Genomic DNA, 10,564 nt, shown 5'->3' with positions numbered 1-10,564 from the left:
CTCTGTACTGAATGTACCATACCACCTTCTCTAACAGAAGTCATATTTGGATGGACTTAAAAATCCCAGACTCAGGTATGTGGAATGATTTTTTAACAAGATGGGGGAAATATGGGCAAAGAAATGTAAAATACAATTCTGTTGCCAAATTACCAAGTAACTTTACCTTTTTTAGACCTTGATTACTTTATCTGTAAAATTAAGGATTATGTTAACAGTATTTATAATTAACATATTAATATAATTTATAATTAGTTAAAACTAATTAGCTGGAAATATGGTAAAATAAGCAAATAATTGGTTTTAGGGTCAGAGGACCTGGTTTCAAAAACCCAGTCCTACCATATATCCTGGAGTGATGTTTGGCATGTCCCTTTATTTTTGTGGATCTATGTTTTGAAAATGACTTTGAAAATGACTGAGTTACGTAGAGATAAGAGAAAAAAAAAAGGAAGAGGACCTACTTGTACAATATTTATTGCAGCTCTTCTTGTGGTAGCAAAGAATTGGAAATTGAGGGATTGTTCATCAGTTGGAGAATGGCTGAACAAGTTGTGGTATATGATAATTACGGAATACTATTGTGCTAGAAGAAATGACAAGCAGGATGATTCCAGAAATATTTTGAAAGACTTACACGAACTAATGCAAAGTGAAGTAAGCAAACCCAGAAGAACATTGTACACAGTGACAGCAATATTTTTTGATGAACAACTGTGAATGACCTAATTATTCTCAGCAATGTAAATGATCCAAGACAATCCCAAAGACTCATGATGAAAAATGCCATTTGCCCTTAGAGGAAGAATTGATTGGAGTCTGAATGCAGCTTGAAACATACTATATTTCATTTTCTTCATTTTTTCTTATTTGAGATCTCTTCTACAAAATGACTAAAATGGAATGTTTTACATATATTTAAGATCTATATCAGATTGCTTACTTTCTTAGGGAAGAGGGAGAACAGGCAGAGGGAGTAAGGGAGAAGGGAATTTGGAACTCAATGTTAAAGGAAATTGCTTTTACATATAATGTGGGGATGAAATATTACTTTAAAAAAGGGAAAAAATGAGTGGGTTGGAATAGATCAGAGGTTTCAAACATGTGGCCCATTTGGCCCATAATAGTCCAGAGTCTAGCTGAAACAAATGAAAATGTAGTTCCTTTCTGATTTTAATATGTTGATGTATTAATAAGAAAATATTTAAACATGGTTCTCTAAGTCAATGCATGATGGAAACTTATGTGTGATTTATGGACCCCATTTCTATTTGAGTTTGATACCACTGGACTAGATGACATCTTTCAGCCCTACAAATGGTCAAGTGCTAGTAATAGAATCCTAGGACTCTATATCTGTTCTCCATGTGCTTAGTGGAGACCACTTGTGGTGGAAGCTTTCTGCACTTGCAATGGTAAACAGCAACATCCAGCCAATAAAACTTGTTGAAGAATTTCAGGAATTTATTGACCATATGACATCATTGTTTCATATTTTTCTGAAGTTCCCAGTGGACCCTGAAATAGCAGATTCCCCTCTTTCTCATGAGGAACTTCTTTTAATATCAGCATAGCATGTGGGGTTCTTTGGGGGGTGAAAGGTGCATGTTCCAGACTGACAACTTTTGGTTTAACCAATTCACTTCCATGAACCTTGTTCAGCCTAGTGTCATGGAAACATGAATGAACTTGGATACTTGGATTTGAGCTCCAGTTATGCCACTTACTCCCTGTGTGAAAGTCTCTTAATTGTTCTGGGTCTCAGTTTCCTCATCTGTAAAACAAAGGGACAGGACTAGTTGTTCTCTGAGGTGATTTTGTATCCGAGTCCAATGTTCTTCCTATGAGATGTGGTGGGGTTCTGTAGGGCTGTTTGCTGAAAACCATCCTGGAGATTTTACAAGGATGAATTCAACAATGAGATGTCAGGGTTATGATTGCAATGCACTGCTCTGGGAGGACTTTAAGGTTTACAAAGTGCTTTCCTTCCAGTGGATCCAATGAAACAGGGAGGGCAAGTACTATTGTCCCCAATAGAAACTGAAGCACAGCTATATGACAGGACTAATTCAGGTTCAACAGCTTGTAAGTATCAGAGCTCAGTTCTCCTGGTTGTCTAGCTTGCACATTGAAAGAGTGATGAGTTTCAAAGCCATGGGTACCTCAGTTCATGTCTCAGCTTTGCCATATACTACTTGTGTAACATTGGACAAGTTTCTGAACCTCGCTTTCCTAATCCATAAAATGAGAAAGGATCAGACTATGATTTTTTTTCAGTTTAAATGCATTCATTTGTTTGTTTGTTTGTTTTTACATTGAATTTCCCTCCCTCCCCTTGCCACACTAGAGAAGGCATCATTTATATATACATATGTTTATAAACATATATATGCAAAACTATATTGTGTATGTTTCTGTTTATCAGTTCTTTTTCTAGAGGTCGACATTCATCGTTTTTCTTCAAATGGAATTTCTTTTGCTGCATATAATATCCTCTTGGTTCTGCTCATTTTGCTTTTCATAATTTCATTGAGGTCTTTCCATGCTTTTCCCCCCATTAACCCATTCATCATTTCTTAACGCTCAATAGTATTCCATCACAGTCATCTGTCATAACTTATTTAGTTGTTCCTCAATTGATGGGCATTCCTTCAATTTCCAGGTTCGTCAGTTTCAAGGGCCATCCTTCTTATTTCCCCAAGAAGCAAGAAAAGGGAGCCTTCAAGATGGCGCATGGCTTTGTCTTGAGTTTCTTCTTTTCCTTCAAGTTTGGCACTTACCTCACTCTCAGGGCTGAGCCCAGAGGGACTCCTCCAGACATCCACCCAATAGTATGGGACTTTCATTCCATCCCCCTCTGGTTTAACTTTCACTTAAAAAAAAAAAAGATTGGTAATTACAATGTAAACAAGTTAATTTACTCTCTATTCTAGCCCTTAGGCCAAGTCTACTGCCTTACTTTTTTGAGTGGGGGGAAACTACTTCCTTCTGCCTGAATTACTTAGGTAATTAGCCTTGGTTTGGCTGTGCAGACCTGGCCCAAGGTGCATTCAATGGGGGACTAGAAGGGAATTCATTATATATTCCCTGCAGAAATAGCAGTTGGCAAATAACAAGTGGGAAATCAGCCTTGATGGCTGCACTTTTCCTTCAGTTTAATTTCTTTGGAGACCTAGACTCCAACTTGTACTTGTCTGCATAGCCCCAGGACATGCTGGAGCCTGACCAAGGGGGTACTGGGACCTGCATTTTCACACCATGAACCTGGTAACAGTTTTGACTTCAATGCTTTGAAAAGGAGGTGATTTCAATTGCCCTGTTTCCTTTTGGGGGAAAATGCTTTCTTTGCACCTAAACTCCCTTCCGGTACTTTTGAGTGACAGGCATATTGTTATGATTATGACTGGACTTCTTGACTCCTGCAGGGCTAGCATTTAAAACTGCCTGAGACTGGCACCAATCAAAATATTCATCAACTTAAACTATGTCAGCAAAAATGGAAAAGCCACAATTGTAGTGTTTTATATCATGTCAGGAGTACATGAACACGCAGTACAAAACAAGTTAACCCTTTCTCTGCCTACAGGAGATGTAAGCTACAGTAAAGTTGTGAATGTGGTTAGATTTCACTTTTTTAAAAAAAATCTTATTTCAAACATACAGCAGATATTGGCCTGGTTGCTATTATAAGTGGATCCCCATGAGATAGAGAAGCTATTTGGCTCTCATTTCAAGAGTAGACAAACTGAGGAGAGAAGAAAGGAAGGAAACAAGGAAAATATTTATTAAGTACTTTTACAAATATTATTTTATTTCATCTTCACAACAACCCTGGGAGGCAGTGTAAAACAAGCTAGCCCTGGAAGGTAGGTACTCTTATTATCCTCATTTTTCATTTCAGAAAACTGAGGCATATGGGTTAAGTGACTCAACCAGGCTCACACAGCTAGTGTCTACGATTGCATTTGAACTCAGGTCTTCCTAACTACAAGCTCAGCATTTTTGTGCCATCTAGCTAGCTAGAATGAGATGAAAAGCCCTGTCCATGAGAGCCTATTCTCTGCAAAGCATTTTTTGTTGTTGTTTTTGTAGTGGCTTAAAATATTATAAAGAAATGGAAGAATTGGGACTTAACCTCTGAAAGCTGACAGGAGAACTGAGGTGATAGGACATTGTCCCTGCTACTACCAACAAAAAGCCAACGAGTCCTCAAACACATGCAAACTAATAGAATATAAACTCTGTACATTAAAGTTCTCCTGATGGGATACTACTTAAAGAAATGAACAATTAAGCAAGAGAAATCAACCATAGAAGCCTTCTAGGAATATGTACTAGAAACCAGGTCTTAAGAAGCAAAGTATCTAATGGATGGAGACACCCAACTAAATTCAGGAAGACTTGCTTGAGCCCAGAAGTCAGCTTCTGACACTCAGTAGTGGTTCTGATAAGGCCAGTCTTCTGGGCATTTAAATTTGGTATGGAAACAAAATTAGATCCTCAGGAGTCTTTAGCAAAGCAGGAGGATATCCAAGTAGGAAAGCCATTGAAGATGCATCAAGTTGATTAACTAAATGATGCTTTTTTGCTTGAGTTGCCCATTGTGGGATGCCAGTCAAGCATCAGAACTTCCTGGGTTCCTTGCCACTGTTTTTGTATTTGGGCTATGAGAAAGTGATGAGAGCTTTCTGAGTCTTTTAGTCTCCTGAACCAACCAAGTCTCAAAGACGGTCTCAAAATCTTCTAAGTAAAAACTAGGCTAATTTGAATGAGGACAGAGGTTAGGCTATTGCTGCCAATCACACTAGTGATGTGAACATGGGAAATTCACTTAACCTTTCTCAGCCTTAGTTTTCTCACTTATTAAATGGATATCACACTACCTCTAGTATCTACTTCACAGTGGTGGTGTGAGATATACAAAGTATTTTGCAAACTTTAGAGCACTATTTAAAGGTCAGTGATTATTGTTGTTGGTTTTGTTATATTACAATTTTAAAATGGGGACAATAAGAGAACCTACTTTGCAGGGTAAAAGAGTTATTAATAAATGAGATAATATTTGTAAAAAAGCAATGAGCACAATGCCTGGCCCATAATAGGTGATTTAACATTCATTCATTCATTTATTTATTTATTTATTTTAATTTTATTATTTTTTATTTTATTTTGTTATTATTTATTAATTTATTCTCTTCTCTTATTTCCCATTTGGGGACCTGTGTGCAAGATCAGTCCAACAAGTGGCATGTGGGTTGGGAAAACTCCCTTGTCTTTCACCATATCCCTCAGAAGTTTCCTGCTATTTACTGATGCTTGGAATTCCTTTAACAGGAGGCAAAGACACTGGAATACTACTGTGCTATAAGAAATGATGAATAAGACAATCACAAAAAAATCTGAAAAGACTTAGGATAGATGATGCAAAGTGAAGTGAGCAGAACCAGGAGAACATTGTATCCAGTGACAGCAATAATGTACAACAATCATATAGGAATGAATGAATTATTATCAGCAATGCAAGGATAAAGGACAACGCCAAGGATCTCATGAAGAAAAAGGCTATGGATCGTCATAGAAGGAACTGATGGAGTCTGAATGCAGATTAAAGTGTATCATTCTTTACCTTATGTCCTCCATGAATTTTTCTCATGTAAATGATATGTCTTCTTTCATATGATAAACATGGAAATATGTATTGTATGATAACGTATGTACAAACCTATAAACCTGCCATTTTGGAGTGAGGGAGGGAAGGAGAGAACATGGATCACAAGATGTCAGAAAACAATTATTAAAAATTGTCTGAAAATGTTAAAAATAAAAAAGAATTAAAGTTAAAATAAAATAATGCAGAAACAAACAAGATGCAAACACTTTACTGAGAAGGTTTAAATCACAGATAGTCCTGGCAGAGTTGACAGTTTTCTGAGAGCAAGTTTTGATGGAGAAAGAGGCCAAACTTCACAGATGGGAAGAGAGAAGGCAGAGGGGAAACTGAAGGTGAAAAAGAAATTACTACATAATTTTGCTTATTGGTGGGGGGAAATTAGGGCTGTAAGCACAGTAGTCATTCAGCAAAGGCACAATCCTTCTACTGATCAGCAAAGAAGCTTCAACCTGTTCTGTTTTCAACCTTAGCTGCTTTGCTTTAGGCAGCCTTGTGGACCACTTCTTCCCCAGGGCTTACCATATTGGGGTGGGATTTAGTACAGGCTTCTAATTGATATTGGTTAGTCCTGCTACAACTCACAACTCCCAAACTCAAGTGATCTGGAAACCTCAGGCTCCCCAGTATTCCAGATGTGTGCCACCACCATGTGTAACTTAAAAAAGAAAAAGAAAATGGGGAAAAGAGAACTATAGAGAACTATAGTCTCTGTCTTCAAGTAAACTAATAATTTTAAACTATAATAGCTGATATGTATATATAATATCTTATTAACATAATAAACTGTTAATCAGGTTACAAAATTATCCATATCTTACAGATGAGGAAACTGAGGCACTCAATGCTGATAGATTTCTCTCTCCTCCAAGCAGAAGTAGGTCTCTCCCACCTTAAACCTCTCAGGTCACTATGACTAACTTTTATACACTTATAATCAATTCCTAACCCTCCAAAGAACAAGTCCTTTGAGGGTAGAGGCTGTATCTTTTGCTATCTTTGCCATTCCAGAACCTAGAGCAGTACCTTGAACATATGGGCACTTAAAAAATGCTTACTGAATTGGAAATATTGTTATTTGTATGCATTTTTCATAATCCTACCAAAATATAAATAAACTCTTGGAGGGCTGGTACAGTTAACATTTTTTTTAAATCTGTGTATATAGCATGTTGTCTTAATAAATGTTGAAAGAAATAAAAATGGACTTGCCCAGCATCCCGCACAAAGTAAATATCTGGATATGAGTTAATAAACCAAGGTTTTCTTAATTCTAAGGCTAGTGTGTTCTATCCGTACTGCCATTTCCCTTCCACAATATGATTTTTCCCATCACAATTTCAATATATTGTGGATCAGCATAAGAAATTAGGTGAGAATTTTGGGGAAGTTTTGTGGTAGCTGCAGACAACATAGAAAAAGTTTATAAACTATATCTAGCTTCTGACCAAATACTTAACTCAAATTTTTCAATAAGGTACAGTAAACATCCCATAAAAGAGAAAGAAAAAAATTCAGAAATCTTCTCTTGTATGAAAGGAGACCAAAAAATTTACATGGATTTTCCAGAACACAGGGCAGTCCTAACTATTGTGATGTGGAAGGGATACCTGTATAAGAGAAAAATGGATAACACTGTTCAAAAGGGATGCTGTAATGCTCCAACATCCTGCTGATCTGACCAAGAGTAGGATGCCCTTTCAGATGGTGCAGGGTTCAGTTGGTCATAAACATTAGAATGTAGCCTTATATCTTTCCTGCCCTCTTGTTCCTAGTATTATGGCTGGGGCAGAGGCAACATGACTCCTATCTAATGCTTACTCTGAGCACTGAAATCAAAGGTTTGGGGTTCAGATCTCCCCTCTTCCACTAACTACTTACATTACTTTGGCCCAGTCACCTAAACCCACTGGGGCCTCAGTTTCCTCATCTCAAAAGTTAAAAGATTGGACAGGATGTCTGTAAAGTCCTTTCTAATTCAAAAATAGGTGATCCTAGAGCAAATAAAATACTAATTAGATCAGTATTAGTAGTAAAGTCACTCATCCTTTCATTCTGAGAAACACTGGTAAGATAAATAAGCAGAAAGATTAAAAATAAAGTAGAATTTACAGTATGTCATTGCCTGATTTCTTGAATTGTCCTTAGTTTTCAGAAGCAGGTTCTAGGCAACTTTCTGGTCTTGGGTGGCTATGGATTGTTATGGATTTTAAGTCCTTCTGTTGTTAGATTATCATCTGGCTCAAAAAAAAAATGAGAAAAAAGTTCCTTGACTCAATGTCAAATTTACCCAAAAGGCTGATGCTAATATTGATGGATTGAGAATACTGGTTACGGTTGATGACCATTTTTTGCCTCATACCTGGCAATGCTGCCTTTTGACATTGTTTATTTATGGGATGGCATGTTCGTCATTCTTTTTTCCAACTGTAATGAGATTATATACTGCAGGGTCGTTATTTCATTTTTCTTTTGAATTTTTGGCCTGGAGATATCCCCCTGAGACATACTATAATCACAGAAAAATGTGTTCCCTGTCACGTATTAGTGTTGAATTATGGCCCTCTTTTAGTTGAAGCTATAGCTCCCAACAATTGAGTTTGGTCTCAGAAAGCCCTCTCTCATGGGATCCTTGCCCATTCCTCCATGTTGAGTCCATTCTTGGTTTCTCTGGTATATTTTATAATATTCTTATCCCATAGACAGGAATTACCAGACAAGTAGGTGGCATAGAACAGACTTGGGAAGGAAAGATAACGCTGGGCAGGTTACAACTTCTGTGAGGATTAAAAATTCCTCATTTGTAAAATGGGGATAAAATTAGCACCTACCTTACAGAGCCTGTTATGGATTGAATAACTTATTTGCATACTTTGCAAATCTTAAAATGCTCTTTAAGTGGAAGTTATATTAAATTCCTATTTGCCATGAATTAACTGATGCTCCTGCAGTAAGGAATACCCTGTGATATGATTTTTTAAGTGGTGAGAGGGTTAACAGTATCTCAGAATTGGAAGGAACCTCAATGACCACACAGTTCAACCTATACCTGAATGGATTTTTTTAACAGAATTCTGGGTAATACCATTACCAGATCTATATCCTCAAAAGGCCAAATATAGAGGAAAAGCACCTATGTGTACAAAAATGTTTATAGCAGCTCTTTTTGTGATGTCCATCAGGAATTGAAAACTGAAGGGATGTCCATCAAGTGGGGAATGGCTGAACAATTTGTGGTATTTGATTGTAATGGCATATTATTGTGCCGTAAGAAATGACAAGCAGGATGATCACGAAAACAAAACAAAGCAAAAAAAAAAAACCCAGCCTGGAAAGACTTAGATGAAGTGATACAAAGTGAAGTGAACAGAACCAGGAGAACATTTTAACAGCAATAATGTTCGATGATCAACTGTAAATGTTTTAAATAAGCTCAGGGATGCAAGGATCCAAGACAATTTCCAAAGGATTCCTGATGAGGAAGACAATCTATCAAAATTGATGGGAGTCTGAAGTTTACAATCTTCCCCACCCCCCCATTTCCTTCATGTGTTTTTTTCTAGTATAAGTGATATGTGTCTTCTTTCCCATGATGAACATGGGAGTATATATGGCATACTCCATATCATGTTGCCTACTGTCTCAGGGAGAAGGGAGAGAACATGGATTATAAAATGTCAGAAAACAATTATTAAAAATTGTTCCTACAAGCAATCTGAAAAAAATATAATTTTAAAAACATATAGGGCAATTAGTCATTCAGTCCTTGTTGTGTATATATATATATATATATATATATATATATATATATATATATATATATATATATATATATATATATATTAATCCTTTCCTTCTGTCTTAGAATCAATACTGTCTATTGGTCCCAAGGCAGAAGAGCAGTAGGCAATGGGAATTAAGTGACTTGCCCAGGGTCATAGAACAAAGGGGTATCTGAAGTGATTGTTGGATATATTAATGCAAAAGGTGCAAATATATAATGTAAGGTTTAGAGAGATTTGCCATATATAGCCCTGGGCTGCTGAGACTAGGATCACAGAGAACCTTTGGATGACTTCCTCAGATCACAAAAACTTGGATGACCTTCTCAGGATCATAAAGATTTTGGAGGACTTTTTCCAGGAGAGAGAATTCTTGAGAGTCCTGGTCTATTAGCAAGCTAATATTACATTTTGGTTTCAGTATTTTTTGAGAAAGAGATTTTTACTTTTTGGTTTGGAGTGGCAGACAGGAAAGGAGGTGAAGTGAGATCAAGACACAAGGAAAGGAACACCTGAATGATGGGAGAGAAATACAACAAACTCATGGTGGGAATGGACTAGAACTGAGATTTGGTTTAAGAACAATTGTAAATTCTGGTGGTTGGCAAAAGGAATTCAAGTTGGCAGCTATTCCTTTCTCTTTAGCTGTGAGTCCCTTGGTAGCTTTCTATATCTTATTTAAATGCTTGTCACTATATATTATTAATGATGCTAATAAATTACATGACTATTAAGAGTAATTATCTAAGACTGTAAATTCTGGTTCTGAGATTGAATGAGGGTGTGCTAGCTTAGGGGAGAAGAGATTTCCTAGGTTTATTCAGAAATGGGGTCTGTGCCAATTAAAGAAAGTTTTTTTTTGTAATTTCTGAGTTCATTCCAGAGTATACTCACTAGAGTACTTTTATATCTTGAGAGATAAAGAATTAATGACATGAGGGACAGCAAGGTGGCTCAATGGATAGACCTAGGCCATACTTTAAAAAACAAAACCAAACCAACACATTAATTAGTTTGCTTAGAAAAGACTGCCAGTTCTAGTCACACAGATCATAAGGAATGGGTTTGGATTGTTACTTCAGAGCCTGATTTGTGCCAGTGAAATAAGAAAGGA

The sequence above is a fragment of the Monodelphis domestica genome, chromosome 2, assembly GCF_027887165.1.
Source record: "Monodelphis domestica isolate mMonDom1 chromosome 2, mMonDom1.pri, whole genome shotgun sequence".
In the NCBI taxonomy this organism is placed as follows: Eukaryota; Metazoa; Chordata; class Mammalia; order Didelphimorphia; family Didelphidae; genus Monodelphis; species Monodelphis domestica.
This window is presented reverse-complemented; position numbering follows the sequence as displayed.